This window comes from Cupressus sempervirens, chromosome 2 (assembly GCF_028749045.1).
Source record: "Cupressus sempervirens isolate cs-2001-9-10 chromosome 2, ASM2874904v1, whole genome shotgun sequence".
Taxonomy (NCBI): Eukaryota; Viridiplantae; Streptophyta; class Pinopsida; order Cupressales; family Cupressaceae; genus Cupressus; species Cupressus sempervirens.
The window spans coordinates 114,724,395-114,743,284 of NC_143119.1; positions in this window are offsets into that span (position 1 = coordinate 114,724,395).

Consider the following 18,890-nt stretch of genomic DNA (forward strand, 5'->3'; position numbering starts at 1 on the left):
AAAATTCAAAACCATTTAGCGCACCTATGGTGATAGGACACCAGTGTTAGGATAAACCACGGACAGAAATAAAAACTACATGTAAATATAACCAATAACAGAAAATAATAGAACACACAAAAATGAACACAAGGCACCAAGATTTAACGTGGTTCACCCAATCCCTGGGCTACGTCCACCAAACAACAAGTCTGATCTTATTACAATCCAGTGATTACAACCTGATTACAATCTGTAATCCCTTACAACTCAATACCGCCGCAAGAACCAATTTTGTATCACAACATTATGAAAAATACCCAACCCTAAGCCCTTTTATACAAGTATTAAACTGCTTTAGGGTTATAACATGTTGGCCATAATATGTCGGCTACCATGTCAGCTATTGCCCAAAATTTTTTTTCCCACTATTTATGAAGTATGTACAGTACTTTCTTGATCAGTCACCACAATCTAACAATCTCCCACTTGGGGACTGATCAAGCTCCACACTAAACAACAATCTCCCACTTGGAGACTGATCCTATAGCAATACCATTACCACATGGGGCTCCCACTAGATCAAACCATCCTGGACTCTACTATTCTTTTATTCATGTTCAGTCTAAAAGACCAACCCGAAGCTGAAGAGGAGTTCAACTTCTCCCTTGTTACAACCTTTGTCAACATATTTGCTGGATTGTCATTGGTATGTATCTTCACCAGCTTTAATTGTCCATCCTCCAAAACTGACTGAATGAAATGTTACCGCAACTGTATGTGTTTGGTCTTAGAATGTAGAGCTAAATTCTTAGCAAGATGAATGGCACTCTGACTATCTGTGAACAAATAATTATCCTTCTGAGGATGTCCCAATTCTTCCAAGAAGAACTGAAGCCATATCATCTCTTTGGCTGCCTCTGTAGTAGCAACATACTCTGCCTCTGTAGTGGAGAGAGCATTAATCTTCTGTAACCTAGAAACCCAGCTCACGGCTGCCCCACCAACAGTAAAGACATAACCTATAGTACTCCTCCTAGTATCAATATCCCCAGCCAAATCTGAATCAACATAGCCCTGTAAATCAGTAGTAGAGCCCCCAAAGTGTAAAAACTTATTGGATGTTCCTCTCAAATATCTAAGAATCCACTTGACAACATTCCAATGCTCAAATCCTGGATGACTCATATACCTGCTAACGACTCCCACTACATGTGCAATATCTGGCCTAGTGCATACCATAACATACATCAAACTTCCTATAGCTGAAGCATAGGGTACCTTGGACATCTTATCCTCCTCTTCTTGTGTCTTGGAACACATCTCCTTAGTCAATTTCAAATGACCAGGTAAAGGTGTGCTGACAGCTTTAGCATTCTCCATAGAGAAACGTTGCAACACCTTCTCAACATAATCAGCTTGAGATAGCATCAATGTTCTGTTCTTCCCATCTCTGCAAATCTTCATACCAAGGATTTGTTTTGCTGCCCCCAAATCCTTCATAGCAAATGCATGTGCTAATTGGCATTTCAGCCCCTTAATATGATCTATGTTAGACCCAGCTACAAGCATATCATCAACATATAAACATAAAATAATGTAGCTATCATCATCCAACCTCTTAAAATAAACACAGTAATCTGAATGACACCTATTATATCCATGCTCATGCATAAAACTGTCAAATTTCAGATACCATTGCCGAGGTGCTTGCTTCAAGCCATATAAACTTTTCTTCAATTTGCACACTAAGTTCTCCTTACCTTTGACCTCAAAACCTTGTGGCTGAGCCATATATATTTCTTCATCCAAATCACCATGAAGAAAGGCTGTTTTAACATCCATCTACTCTAAATGCAAATCTTCAGTAGCCATAAGACTTAAAACAATACGAATAGAAGTCATTTTAACAACAGGAGAAAATATCTCATCAAAATCAATTCTCTTTTTCTGTGCAAATCCTTTTACAACTAACCTGGCCTTAAATCTTTTCTTACCTCCTTCCTCTTCTTTCAACCTGTAAACCCATTTATTCTGTAAAGCCTTTTTACCTATAGGCAACTTGCACAAATCCCATGTCTTATTTTTCAGCAAAGAGTCCATTTCATCTTTCATTGCAGACTCCCACTAAATCTTAGTATCCACCTGCACAACTTCATCATAACTTTCAGGTTCACCAGCATTAGTAAGTAAAATAGAATACAAAGAGGGAGAAAACCTTTGTGGAGGTCTAATTTGCCTTGTTGACCATCTAACATTCACTGGTGTGTGTGGTATTTTTTGTTGCAGTTGTTGAACATCATGAGGAATGGCTGGAACATCAGCTTGTGGAGTATCATCTAGCACTACATAATCATCTTCTTTCTTCTCATGTTGCTGCAACAAATCTTTGTACAACACTTTCTCATTGAATATGACATCCCGACTAATAATTTTAAGATTTTCAAAATCCCAAAGCCTATAACCAAATTTATTAATGCCATATCCAACAAAGACACATTTCTTTGATTTAGCTTCTAGCTTGGTTCTATTTTCAGAGTCTATATGAGCAAAAGCTTCACAACCGAAGGTCTTGAGAAAAGAATAACTCACCTTCTTACCAGTCCATGCTTCCTCTGGAATACCATAGCCCAAAGGAGTAGAGGGACCTCTATTAATCAAATATACTGTAGTATTGATAGCCTCTGCCCACATGTATAAGGGCAACCCAGCATGCAACCTCATGCTCCTTGCACGCTCCATTATAGTCCTGTTCATGCGTTCATCCACTCCATTTTCCTGTGGAGTCCTTGGAACAATTTTTTTTCTACGAATACCATTAGTGGAGAAATAATCTTCAAATTCATGACTGGAATACTCACCACCATTATCAGATCTAAGACATTTTAATTTCTTACCAGTCTCATTTTCAACCAAGCATTTCCATTTCTTAAAAGTTTGAAATACATCAGATTTCTGTCTAAGGAAATAAACCCATACTTTTCTAGTTGCATCATCAATAAATGTAACATAATAATGAGAGCCACCAAGGGAAGATACCTGGGCTGGTCCCCATACATCTGTATGCACAAGCTTTAATTTCTCCTTTTTGTTTTCCTTCCCTGTCTTTAGAAAACTCACTCTCTTTTGTTTTCCATACACACAACTTTCACAGAAATCCATATTCACACATTTTAGACCTGGTAAAACTTTCCTTGAATGAAGTAATTTCATACCTTTCTCACTCATGTGCCCAAGTCTATTGTGCCATAGCGCTGTATCAGAATCTACAACAACTATTTGTTCTCCCTGCTCAACTGTAGTAATTGTTCCTGAATATTCATTTTTCAATGAAACAATCAAAGTAGAAGGAACAGTATGACCTGTACAAAGATATAAGTTTCCTACTTTCACACCTTTTGCTACTACAAGGGAACCTTTTGAAACCTTCCAATTTTTATCATTAAAAGTAACTACACAACCCTCATCACCGAGTTGCTCTGCTGAAATTAAATTTCTACTTAGTTTTGGAACATGTCTTACCTCATGTAGTAGCCAATGATTCCCATTCTGCAACTTAATCTTAGTTTTTCCCTTTCCAACAATCTGACAGGGTTCATTATCCCCCAAATAAACAAGCCCAAAATCCCCTTGGACATAATCAATGAAATAACCTCTATGAGGTGTAGCATGAAATGAAGCACCAGAATCTAAAACCCATGAATCATCAACACTCTCTAAAGACAGAAGCAAAGCATCCTCTTCGGATTTGTTACTTACCACATTTGCCTCCTTGTCTCCATCTGATTTATCTCCTTCATTTTTCTTTCGATTCCAGCAATCTTTCTTTTTGTGCCCTGGTTTCCCATAGTACCAGCAATCATTTGGTCCTCTCGATTGAGACCTCCTCCCCTTTGACTTTCCTCTTGATTTCCCACGATTTCCAGAGTTACTTCCTCTTTCAGTCATTCTGCCCCTGCTTTGTGCATTTAAAGCACTTCCTAATGTAGATCCACCTGAGGATTTTCTACGAGTTTCCTCACTTAAAATAACACTGATCACATCATCATATTTTAGGGTACTAGATCTAGGAATAGAATTACTCACCGCCATTACCAAGCCATTCCAGCTTTTAGGCAAAGAACAAAAAATCAAGAGAGCCCTAATTTCTTCATCAAAATTGATACCAACAAAAGATAATTGACTAGTAATAGTATTAAACTCATTTAAATGATCTGCAACAGATCCACCTTTTGCCATTTTCATATTAAATAAACGCTTCGTGAGAAATACCTTATTTGAAGCGGAGGGCTTTTCATACAGTGTCACTAGGATTTTCATCAAATCTTCTATCGTCTTTGCTTTTGTAATATTAAATGCCACCGATGGTGCCAAGCATAACCGAATGCTTTTGAGTGCCTTTCTGTCCAAAAGATCCCATTCAACCTCTGACATAGTTCCCTGATTCTTGGCTTTTCCTTCCAACGGCTTCCATAAATCCTTCTGATATAAATAGTCTTCCATTTGCATCTTCCATAACTGGAAGTTCTGCCCATTAAACCTATCAACCCTCAACTTACCCTCATCTGCCATCGCTCCCACTCAACTGTGAGACTCCCACTTAACCGTGAGACTTTCCTGCAGAGGATAACTGAAAGACAACCTTGCTCTGATACCACTTGTTAGGATAAACCACGGACAGAAATAAAAACTACATGCAAATATAACCAATAACAAAAAATAATAGAACACACAAAAATGAACACAAGGCACCAAGATTTAACGTGGTTCACCCAATCCCTGGGCTACGTCCACCAAATAGCAAGTCCGATCTTATTACAATCCAGTGATTACAACCTGATTACAATCTGTAATCCCTTACAGCTCAATATCGCTGCAAGAACCAATTTCGTATCACAACATTATGAAAAATACCCAACCCTAAGCCCTTTTATACAAGTACTAAACCGCTTTAGGGTTATAACATGTCAGCCATAATAAGTCGGCTACCATGTCGGCTACCCCAAATCCCACTATTTATGAAGTATGTATAGTACTTTCTTGATCAGACACCACAATCTAACAACCAGTTGTCAAAAGATGATGATCTAGCTGATGCGAATCAAACATTATACAGGTCTATGATTGGTAAATTGCAATATGTAGTACATAGCAAACTTGACATTGCATTATCTATTGGGATAGTTGCAAGATTATCTACAAATCATAAGGAGAATCATTTGATGGCTATTAAGATCATAATGAGATATCTTAAAGGAATAGAAGAATATGGTCTATACTACAAGAAAAATGAAAAGTTTGAGTTGAAAGCCTACACTAATGCTGATTGGGCTCAAAAAATTGATGACATAAAGAGCACTAGTGGGGGAGTAATTTTCTTAGGAAAGAGGTTGGTTACATGGACTGGAAAGAAATAGAACTACATATCTCAATCTACTGCTGAGGCTAAATATGTTGCTACTATACTAAATTGTACAAACATTGTATAGATCAAACAATTACTCAAAGATATGAAAGAAGAAATTACTGAACCTGTGATACTTTATTGTGATAATACAAGTGCTATAAATATATCAAAGAACCATGTGATGCACACAAAGACTGAGAAAATTGAAATCAAGTATCATTACTCAAGAGAGTTAGTTCAAGACAAAGAGGTGAAGATGGAATATGTTAATACAAAAGAGCAAATAGTTAATATCTTCACAAAAGCATTACCTAAGGATGCTCATGAGTATCTAAGAGGTAAACTAGGAAGTGATACCCCTATCCAAAGATAATTAAAAAGACTAAGTAGTGCCCTGCATGAACTAGAGCTAAATGTTGTATCTTACACATTAATGCAGTGGATTTTACTTTAGGTTCTTCCTAAAGTAATCAAAGAGCTAGAATAATAGATTAGTCACAAGTAAGGTGATAGAGGAAGAAACTAAAAATATTCATATCTACATGTTGAGATGACAAGTCTTTGGCATTGTTGTCAAAGAGGGAGATAGTATACCAATCAAAGAGAAATACTTGAAATATCAACTCAGAGGGAGTTAGTGTACTTGATATTTACTACAGAGGGAGAAATGACTCAAAGAAATACATCTACCTAGTAAGAGGGAGATAGTGGCAAGGGAGCTATAAGAATAGTGCAAAGATAATTGAATATTAGAAAGAGGAAGTGATCAAGAAGAAGTCATAAGGATGAATTTATTGTTCGTTGACCAGAATAGAATTTTGTAGCTTATAAAAAAGATGAAAGTTGATGATAAAGGGAGAGATTTCAATAAAAGGAGTTATTTTCTTTTTGTTATTTTTGTTGGTATGGTTTGTCATCAATGTCAAAGAGGGAGATTGTTGAAAAAAGATTGATGTAAGTATGAGATTGTAATGTTTCAATCATTGTTTTGTCACTAATGTCAAACCTACTACTTGCTGGTAAGAGAACTACTTAGATGATTTGATTACTATCATATGTTTGATTAATGAGGAGGTTTTGATCAAATAAGATAACAAGAACACCTAGAGGAAAGGTTGAGTTATGGTATGGGAAAGGAGTACAAAGATTAGTTAAGATAGTGATGACATAGTGTATTGATTTTCTACTTAAGGCTACAAAGGATGGATACATTGATTAAGTTTAGAAGAACAAGTAAGCAGAATTAAGTCTGCCAAGCTTGACCAAGTGGACAATAGGTGCTGAGAAAGTTTAGTTGATGCCAAGCACCAATAAACTTTAGTGTTTTTTGAGTTATCTAGTGGATGACAAGTGGAAGAATAGTATGGAAGTCGAGTAACAATATATTAATTCCAAGTGCCAGTATTCATGTTAAATCATAGATTTGATGAATATGAGCCAACTATTTTGTTTTATTGAATTGTGTAAAGCATGTGGAAGACAACTATCATCAGTTGGAAACACAGAATTCAAGGTGAAACATTTTGAGACAAATTCAAAGAGGATTGAGGGAGAAGTTACTAAAGGAGCCAAATTGAAAAGTGAGCTGATTCAATGTATCCTACCTAATCCTACCTAAGCCTAAAATGGATGATTGAGGTTGAATGACAAAAGATCTTAAATCTTTATTTATAGAGAGATATGGTCAGAAGAAAAGGTTGTCATGTGAAAGAACCTAAGGAAGACAAGGAATCTAGGGTATTTCTTCATTTAGTGGCCGAACATAAGAGACTACTTTTGGAAAGCAAAGCAAGAAGGCTTAAGAGTATGAATGCTTGAAGGGTGAATAAGCTATTAGAGTTGAAGTGTATGAAAGCGAAGAAAAATGGAGAACTAAAATAGAGATCTATAATTTGCAAGTGAGCAATACATTTGTTATTGGATCAAGCCTTACTATTAATTTTCAATCATTGTATCAGTCTACGGTAAATCCTTTGGACTAAGGTGGACCTAGCAATCATTTGTAAATCCTTTAACTGGGTGACATTCCAAGTGAATGATCTAAAGTCCTCTAACAAGGCTCACTTCTAATAGGGTGATTGGAATCTTTTAACCAAGTCACATTCAACGATGTGTATTGTAACCTTTAATAGGGCTGGCCTTTCACAGGGCATCACTTTAGAAGAGTGAGAATTAGTACCATGTTACTGGTGGTTTTTCCCAAATTGGGTTTCCATCTAAAATCCAAATGTCAAATGTGTTATTGAATCTATTATGTTTCATGTTTATATTTCTACAAAGATGTTTTGACATAGGACAATAATCTATAAGTTTAAGCATTGTATGATCTAATGGATGCATGCATATTAACTTTATATTGATATGGGTTCATTATGCTATGAAAAGTTTTATTTGTACATGTGGACCTTGGATAATTGATTCAACCCATCCCCCCCCCCCCACCCCCAATTATTCTAAAGAACCAGATTGTTTGGTTGCAAAAGGATCGTAACAGTTTGGTTAATGAACAATGTTTGGTAAAGTTTAAGATTTAAAACTATGATGAGGTGTTGTGTAATATTATGCCTATAGATGTTACTCATTTTTTGTTAGGGAGAACTTGGAAATATGATCACTGTACAATACATGATGGGTTTGTAAATACCTATTCTTTGACAAAGGATGGAGTTTGACACAAGATGTAGTCATTGAAGGAACCTGAGGAGAAGGTATGCAACAATGGTAGAATATTTTTAGTTCATGGAAGAAATTTTATATAAGGTATAAGGCATGAGAATATTTTTTTTCTTTAATTCCAAAATATAGTAAAGAGGAAGTAGAAGATGTACTTGTAGAAGTTGTAGATCTATAGGATGAGTTTTAGGATATTATATACGATAAATTTCTTGATGTTACCATCAATGAGAAAGAAAATTCATCAGATGGATATGATTATAGTAGCCAATTTTCCAAATAAGCAAGCTCACAAAATGACTACAACAAAAAGTAAAGAATTAAATAGACAAGTATAGGATTTGTTGCAGAAGGGGTTGATTCATGAGAGTTTGGGTCCATGTGTTGTACCAACAATATTAGCACCAAAGGAAAAATGAGAATAGAGGGTGTGTAGAGATTTTTGAGTCATCAACAAGATCACTATCAAGCATAAGTCTTCCTTTCTGAGGATGGATGATATTATGGACAATTTGAGTGGATATGTGTATTTCACAAAGGTAGATATGAAAAGTTCTAGACTAGAGAAGGATAAGAATGAAAGACAAGCTTCAAGACAAAGGAAGGCTTGTATGAGTTCTTATTTATGCCTTTTAGGCTAATCAATTCACCGTGAAGATCCATGCAGCTCATGAATCAGGTACTAAAAGAATTTATGCATAAATTTGTCATTTTTTATTAGGATGATATTTTGATATGTAGTAAGACATTAGAGGAGCATATAATGCATATTTTTAGGTGGTTGAAAGGCTAAGAGAAGAGGAAATATTGATCAATTTGAAAAAGTGTAGTTTTGTGAAGAAGGAGTTAGGTAATTTAGGATTCATTGTCTCATCATAAGTTCTAACAATGGACCCACAAAAGGTGAAGGATATCCTCAAATGATCTACACCAAGGAGTGTGAGTGAAATGAGATATTTCAAGGTTTAGATAGCTTTTACAAAAAAATTGTTAGATTTTTTAGCAATGTTTGTGGACCATTGTCTAAAATAATTAGAGGGGATAGGAAGGAGTTTAAGTGAACTATAGGGGTATACAAGAGTTTTGAATTGTTGGAATAACAATTTATAAAACAAATTGTTTTAGAACTTCCATATTTTAATAAGGTGTTCACATAGATTGTGATGCTAGTAGTAATTCAATTGTGGATATTTTGAGTCAAGAAGGTAGACCTATTGCTCAGTTTAGTGAGAAGTTAAATGATGTGAAAATAAAATATTTTGTTTGTGATCAAGAGTTTTATGCTATAGATTAGGCTTTGAAGAAGTGGATGTTGTCCCAAAACACTATTGAGAGGGGGGATGGGGTGAATCACTATGAAACTTCAAAACAATAATTTGAGCTACTTTGGTCACTACTCTAGCTATGAGTTCTTTTAACCAGTAAGATAATGATAATATTAATTCATTAAAACCATATAAGATCACATAAGAGAGCATATATCAATTACACAAGATTTTTGAATGTGGAAACCCTTGATGAAAGGATGAAAACCACAGTGGGAGTAATATACCAACTAGCCTTTCCTTGCAAATGAAAGGGTGCCCTATTAAAGGCTACAACTATTCTTTCTGAGAACACATCCTTATGATCTATTAGGAATACAAGAAAGTGTTAAGGCTACCTTGTTAGAGGATTGTAATATATTTCTAAGAGATGTCATGATAGAGGATTTACATAGACTTATGTTCAAGTCTACCTAGTTAAATATTTACAATAGTTACAATGATAGGAAATAAACCCACAGTTTAGATCTAAAGTAAGACACATATTGCCTTGTACATCTTTTGTGAATACCTTGAAGATTTGTTAATATTGTTTCTCTATTGTAGCTTTTCCCTGTAAGCTAATCTTTTTCACTTCTTCCTTGTTGTGCTTACACACTAGTTTTCTATTTGACTCTCTACCTATCCCTCTGATCTTTTCTACTTTCTTAGTAGCTACACTTTTCAAGTACAATTAGCAACATAAAAAATGGAATGTACGAAATTATTTTATACTACAAAAACATAGGGCACTATGATCAACTTTAAAATCCTTTTGAAATCATGAATTCAAAATTTAAATCTCATAGATGAACATGTCATAGAATTCCTATGATACCTATACATAGGCACCTAGCCTTGTAGTTTTTCTTATCCACTAGTCAACCTATGACTAGCCTCTGTCCTTCTAACTAGGAAAGTTGTCACATCATTTCCTATGACTATCCTTTTGTTACATCACATCACTAGAGATCCTTTATGCTTGATCATTGACTCATTATGAATTATTCCTGTCTCCCATCATAACTTCAACTAAGTCACCTTACAACCTATAATCAACACATTCTTCAACAAATAGTTATACTAACTTACAATCTTTCCATTTGTTCTAACATGATTCCAATCAATAATAATACTCATAGTCTTTCTCAAAATATTCACGATCCTAGGCATTAGTCATCATAATTTATCAATCACCATGCCAAGTAGACTCACTAAGTCCAAAAATATCCCCCTTTGGAATTGATGAAAAAAATTTCTATCAACCTCAAATTACAAACCTCTATCAACCTTTTTCTTACTTTGACTAGCTAGTGTGGACTTAGTAAAAAAATAGAATGGGACTTCTTCATCATAGTCTCCTTTATTCAGTCTTTCTCATGTTGCACCCCTTGTAGTAATACATTGTTATTTTCCTCTATTTTGACTTCTCCTAGCAATAATAATCTCCCCTTTTTAATATATTTGGTTTACTCTAGTATTCTCCCCCTTTCTCTCAAAATTTCCTCCTTGCTATAGTATATTTCTATATAATCTCCCCCTTTTTTTATTCAATGACAAAGGGTAACATTGTTATCACAAATTTTTAAAGACACATTTTAAGAATTTTCTAGTATTATTGAGTTGGATTTCCGACAATTCCTTCATCTTAGTGAGAGCATGTGTCTCACTATGTATATCTCCTAGTTTTTTTCTAAGTTATCTATAGTATCTATTGGTATCTTTTCTAGTTGAACTTCTGAAACCTTAATATGTTCTTGAATGATTCATTCCAATGGTGAAAGGAAACATTGCATCTCTAAAAGTCCAACTGCTCTTCTTGTTTCCTCTACTCTTAGTTGATTAATCATGTAAATGATTTCTTATATTTTGGCTATGTGCTGTTGAGCTAATCTTATTATTGGATCATAAGTCTAAGTGACTTCATGAATCTCCCGTTGAGCTTTCTCCTCATGCAATGCCATACCACTTGTGAGAGTGCTTGATGCACACAATTTCTAGAACACCAGTGTGAATTCATGAAGTTTTGCTAACATCTCATACTTTATCTTTCTCAGAGCTTCTTTCTTTTCTTCAACAAGACTAACTTGTTTCTCTAGCCTTTCATACGCTGTGACTTGTACAATGGATGATTGTGCATTTTGATTATTGCCAAGTGGCATTCAGGACAATTGTATATTATGTATATGAATTTTTACTTGTAGCTATTCTTTAATGTGGATGTGTTATATATTGGTTTTAGTATTAATCAAACTTAAATGTGATTTAATGTCATGAGACCCAGTTTCAGTTTTAGGTGACTCTACAACATCCCCAAGATCAAATGAAAGACCAAGATAACTTCCATAAGATATTGAAAAGACAATTGCATGAAGATGCAAGAATGCTATTATTGATAATGGACTTGATTGAAATCCAATGGATTGATTTGAAATGTACATAATAGGCCTTCTTATATAGGAGAGGTGATAAGAGACAATGATAAGGAGAAGATAAGCTATCAACCACACAAGGTGGAATCACATGTCCACCAAAGGTGGATCATCCTCCATTATACAATGAAGTATGTGCAATGATGAGGATGATAATGTAAGAAGTGCACTAATGTTGGAATGAGATAACAACTATGACCACCTAGAGTGGAATTCTCCTACACCATGTGTTTAATTGAGGTGTAAACTCCTAAGTATCTCAATCAAAAACTACTATGCAATGCATTATTCTAAATAAGCTTAAGTAAGTTTACTTAGTGAATATTTAATTACACCAACACACCCCTTAAGTGTAACTTAGGGGAATGCACTTAAACTTAGAATGCAAGATGGGTGCTAGCTACAAGGCCATTTTAGGTACCCATGTACAATATAAAATGAAATACATGATATGTAATCTATCATAAAGTGGAGAAAAAGAGAAAACCTCATGGGAAAAACCCTCCTCCAAAAAGAGAGATGAAAATAAGATGCATGGATGGATGGAGTACTCAAGACCCCCAAAAATTACATACATCATGTATATACAAAGAATGATCCCGCAATAGGAAAATGAATACAAGTGTGATGTATGATCAACAACTCCCATAGCTACAATATCTCTAGTCCCCATGTCCCTAATATAGACATAAGCAGGAGTGAACTCAATAATTTTACCTTGTGCCCCATGAGTAATTTGGTAAATGGAAATGATATTAGTGGTCAAGGATGGTATAAAAAGAACATCATTAAATGTACCCTCTCCCATAGGAATAGAACCTTTCCCACAAACCTTCATGTATGTATTATTACCCATCAATATAGGTGGAGAAGTACAAGGCTCAATAGAAGAAAATATATTCATAGAAGATGCCATATGATGTGATGCACCTGAATCAAGAAGCCATTTACCTTGCTCAGGATGTGTGGAAACAATGAGTGCTTGTCCTTTACCTTTGGATGATGATGCAGATGTAGATGTAGAAGTTGCATGATGTGTAAAAGAAGGAGCAGACACTGATGAGGGCAACTAGATATTGTTCTTTTGAAGAATATGAGTGAGCTCATCAATCTTCTTATGGAAACATTTATACTCATCATGTCCTAACATTTTGTAATAAACACATTTATCTCTCTTTCTTCTAGATGTTTCCTCTCTTGAAGAGGACTTGGATTCAATATTATGTTGTGCAGTGTTGGAAATGATTGAAAATCTCATGATTGAGGAGTAATGGAATTGATAAAGAATGTTTTCAATCATTGTTTTGTCATTGAGGTCAAACTTGCTACTTGCAAGAATGACAATTGCTTTAGTAATCCAAATACTACAAGTTGGTTGATTGACAAGAAGGTGGCAATCAATAAGATGTAACTAGAGTACCTAGAGAAAGGTTGAAGTTATGATGTTGTAATGAAGTATAAGGATCAGCTAAGCCATTGATGAAATAGTGTATAGATAACATACTCTAAGACACAGAGGATGGATACACCAAGACATATCAAAGATATAAGCATTAGCTAAGTCATTTATGGAAGCCTAACTAAGTTCATTAGAAAGAGGCAAGCAAGCTAGTTAGTACCGAATAGATTCTCAGTTGAAGTTGAGCAAGACTTCAACTTAGTGTGTGCTGAGTGATCTTCAAGAGCTGAGTAAATATCAAGTGCCGAGCAAGAAACAGGTGCCGAGAAAGAAGCAGGTACCGAGCAAGAAATAGGTACCAACTAAAAATACAGGTGCCAAGCAAGAGACAAGTGCCGAGTAACACAGAAGAAGCTGAGCATCAGTAAACCAATAATGCCAAGTTGCTGCATTATTTTGAAAATCAAAGATTCACAAGATCTGAGCTGACATAGTAGTTATCTAGAATTTTGTGAATCAGATAGAAGACAAGAATGATGAGCTAGTGGCACAGAACATAATGCAAATCATTTTTTTGACAAATGCAATTGGATTCTAGACGAAGTTTCTAGATAAGAGTAAGATATGGGACAGAGACATTGTATCTTACCTAATTTATTGAAACCCTAAAATTGGAGAGGGAGAATCAAGTGGAAAAAAGATTCTAGATTTCTATTTAAGGATTCATAAGGGCATGAAACGAAAGAGAGAGAGGTGGTCAAGCATGAAATCATGAAGTGCTGAAGAAGGTGCTCAGGTGAAAGAGAGCACATATACTCTGCTTTAATAGGTGACCATAGATATGATTGCATTGGTATGATGAGTAAGAAGACTCAAGGTGATGAAGCTTGAGATGACAAGCTGACAAATTTGAAGTGATTAAAGCCAAGCAAAGGATTGAACTGAAGTACGATCTGTAATCTACAAGATATGTTGTAAGTTGTATCAGATCAAAAGCCATTGTTGTTACTCTCTAGCAATTGTAACAGTTAAGATAAATCCTATGAACTTAGGTTGGTTTAATAGCCATGTTGTAAATCCTTTAACAGGGTGACATTCCAAGTGAATGTTCCAAAGTCCTTTAACTAGGCCCATTCCTAATAGTATGGTGAAATCCTCTAACAAGGTCAGATTTATCAATGTGTTGTAGCCTTTAACAAGGTAGGCTTTTAGTAGGGTAGACCATCAGAAGTGGTTAAAATCAATTGCACAGTTATTTTGTGGGTATCATCCCCACCCCAGTTTTACCATCTTATTCCTGGAGGGTTTCTAGGTTATCAAATTCTCAGTGTTATGGTGTGATGCATGTCTATTTTTATAGTTGTTTAAATGTTCAAATGGCATGCATGATAGTTTCAGTTGTGTGCTACCCCCCCTCCTCAGTTATTCTAAAGAATTATAATAGTGAAGGAGAGTCATCACCTTTTTCATGTTGCTTAGGATCCTTGTGTTGTTTTTTTCCCTTCCTTTGGGAGCCTTTGGAGAGGGGTCATTTGTAACCAATGCTTGATGCTTTGAAGGCTTCAATTGACCCATGTGTGCTAACTTTGCTTGTTCCCTTGTGAGCTAAGCTGAAAATTCATTAAGAGAAGGCATTTTTTACGCAATACCAAGAGAATCCATAGTAGCATAGAATGTGGAAACAAAGATTGAATATTTAGGACCTAGCTTGGAAAGAATAGATAATATCAATTGCTCATAATCTTTAGTAATATCATAATTAGAAAGCTCCAATCTAATAGAATTGAACTTAGAGAAAAAGTCTTGAATATTATCAAAATCACATGGACATAAGCCTATAAGCTCATTCTCCAATCAAAGTTTACTTATTTTATCAGGTTTACCAAAGATTCCTTCCAATGTAGTCTAGGCATCATGAGGATGTGTGCAGGGTGTAATATGATATAAAAAATCATGAGAGATGGTATATCTAATAGTTCCAAGTGCTTTATCCTTTCTATCAAACCATTTCCTTCTTTCTACAACACTTGTAGCTGATTCGAGATCCTATCCAAGAATCATTCTAAGCAATCCAATACTCATCAATTGATTAGAAATTGCTTGTTTCCATTCATGATAATTATATGGAGTGAGTAATGGAACTTTTGAAAAATCCATAAGTAACCCAAAGAATGACTGAAATCAACTAATAACTCCTTCAAATTATTGATTCAATTAAGCAAATTAAAATCCAAGTATTCACCAAGTGCAAGTATAGCCAAAAAAGACCTATTTTTGAAAGTGATATGCCCACTCCAAATCACTGAAATTTGATGATAGATTTGGAAAGTAGAGGAAAAATCATACACTTTCAAAAAATATTGCACCTGAAAATGTTATCGAATGTTCTCAAACATATCTTTAAAAGTTACAAAAAATGGGATTTGCAATTTTCAAAAAAATTTAGAGATAGAGATCCAAAATCACCTGCACCACTGTGTAGATTGTGAAATTCTACCCCAAAACAAAAAAAAATTGTTCGGAAAAAGGAGTCCGTATGAGGAAGATATCACTGTTTGAAAATTGTCTCTAAAATTATTTTTTCTGACTTGTCACCATTGCACCTTAAAAAATCAAATGGCTGTAGATTTGGCTTCAGATGTCCAATTTGGATGAAACAAAATTTGATTTAGGGGTTTTTGGACCTCCTCTATGTGATGCCAATCTCTGATTTGTGCCAAAAAGCTCCAATTTTCACCTACAATAGAAGGCCACAAAATAGGACTCCCAAAATCTCCTCCAAATTGTGATGTCCAAATTTCCAAATTCTGCACCAAGAATGAGTCAAGCCAAGATTGCACTTCTTGAGAAGGATTCTTCACACCATGAGGGCTATAATACCATGTTAGAGTTTTAGGTGACTCTACAACACCCCTAGGATCAAATGAAAGACCAAGATAACTTCCACAAGAGATTGAATTGACAATTACATGAAGATGCAAGAATGCTATTATTGATAATGAACTTAAATTACATCCAATGGATTGATTTGAAATGTACATAATAGGCCTCCTTATATAGGAAAGGTGATAAGAGACAATGATAAAGAGAAGATAAGCTATCACCCACATAAGGTGGAATCACATGTCTATCAAAGGTGGATCATCCTCCATTATACAATGAAGTATGTGAAATGATGAGGATGATAATGTGAGAAGTGCACTAAAGGTAGAATGAGATAACAACTATGACCACCTAGAGTGGAATTCTCCTACACCATGTGTTTAATTAAGGTGAAAACTCCTAAGTGTCTCAATCACAAACTACTATGTAATGCATTATTCTAAGTAAGCTTAAGTAAGTGTAATTAGTGAATATTTAATTACACCAACATACCCTTAAGAATTGTGGTATGTGTTTATGTGTATGTTATTTCTTCTACTATTTTATATATGTTGTTTTTAAGTTATACCTTATAAAAAAATCTTTGGAAAACTTAGTGAAACTTTAGGTTAATTTCTTTTAGGTTCCCTAGCAGGGTGTTACATTTGGTATCAGAGCCAGAGTTTCTACATTGGGAGCTCTGGGTATATTGGAATGCCACTAGTTGTTAACTAGTTGAACTAAAATGAAACTTAAACTATGAAATGTATTTATTACAAAATTGAAACACTTGAACTTCAAACTAAAACATACTTAAACCTAGAAAGAGGCAAAACTAAAATTGATCTTATATTGTATTCAAAACATTTTTCTTATGTGTATGCTTTACAATAGTATGTTTTTATGGTTATTATAATATCTCGTTGTCTTGGATATTATTGTAGGATGGTATCTAGGATGAGATCTTTAGTTAAAGGTCATAGCTCAAGCTATAGTAGAGGCCAAGGGTGATGTATGGATGCTAGTGGGCATGAACCTATTCCAAAAGTTCTTGTTCAAGAGGAAAACAAGGAAGAACATAATAGGGAGAATAAGGTAAATTCAGAGGAAGTTGACTTATGATAGATGATGAGGACCATCATGGATTTCCTACCTCCTCCTCAGGGTGTTGATCATTAGGAGTTAGACTATGTAGAGGATGGAGAAAGACATAGGTCTAGGAGTCCTTAAAGGGATGCTCACATTGATAGATAGAGGTTAGTTGTAGCTGCTCAAATGAAGGACCTTCAAAGGTCCAAGGTCAAAGCTTTTAATGGGCTAGGTTTAGGTTATATGGCCAAGCAGTGGCTTATTGCTCTAGAAAAGGTTTTTTCTATATAAGACTTTGATTCTAACATCAAAGTGAGGTTTGCTATCATCAATTTGGAACTCTTTGGAGCCACATGGTGGACTATTAAAGAGGATAAGCTAGCTATAGACATGAACACTATCACATGGGAGCTATTTCTAGAGAACTTCCATGAGAAATTCCTACCAGAGGAATGACATCAATAGAGAGAAGATGAATTCCACAACTTGAGATAGTTCAATATGATTGTAGTAGAGTATGAGTGTAAATTCTATGAGCTCATGCCCTATGTGAGGATCAGTGATAGCTCACCATAGTTGGTACAACATTTTATCAAAGGTTTGAATAATAACCTAGTTGGGGGTGTTAAGGTATTTGAACCTAAAACCCATAAAGATATGGTACATCGAGCCATACTTATAGAGTAGAGTGTTACTCTAGGACATGGTGGCTTTGTGGAAGCACCCACAACATCAGGATCCAAGGGTAACTACAACTCAAGTGGGAACAAGAAACCCCCTTATCCTAAGGTAAATCAGAACCAACAACATTCTCAAAAACAACAACAAAAAAGGGGATCATACCCTCTAGCATAGAGTGGTGGCAGTGGCTGCAATGCTAGGAACTACCATAACTTTCAGCACAATAGGCAAAATCAGAACACTCATCCTGCACAATGCAACCAGTCTTTTTCTAGTAGGGTAGCCACTAGCATAGAGTGGTGGCAGTGGCTGCAATGCTAGGAACTACCATAACTTTCAGCACAATAGGCAAAATCAAAACACTCATCCTGCACAATGCAACCAGTCTTTTGCTAGTAGGGTAGCCACTAGCAGTCGAGTGCACCTTTAGTAGGGAGGGGATTTGATAGAGGCTTGAGATGTTATTCTTGTGGATAGTTTGGACACATTGCAACCAACTACCCATAGTGTACATATCACTATTTAGGGTCTGGGCCAGAAGCATCCAAGCCTATAGTTGGAGATGTAGGTAGAGCTCATAGAGTATTTGCGACAGTGGACCACCATTAGGTAGATCATCAGGGGACCATGGTTGAGACTACAAGAGCTATCCAAGGTACACCTCTCTCCATCTTGTTTGATTTAGGTGCTATAGACTCTTTCATTTTACCATCCATAGTTTCTAAATGTAAGCTAGAGGAGGTAAAATAGGGCTTGGGTTGGCAAGTGGAACTAGACTCAGGCACTAGGGTTCCCACAAATTCCTTAGTGAAATAGTGTGAACTAAACCTAGGAGGGTTTGTTACATCATTTGACATTTGGGTCATTCCTCTAGGCTCTTACGATGTGGTTTTAGGTATGGATTGGATGGGTTCTCATAGAGCTAGTATTGATTGCAGAAAGAAGACCATTTTGTGTAAAGATGATCAGGGGAAGGACTCAGAGATTGTGGGTATCCAGAGACCTATATCTTTACAAATGATATCAGCTGTGCAATTAAAGTAGAGCTTTCATAAGGGATGTCA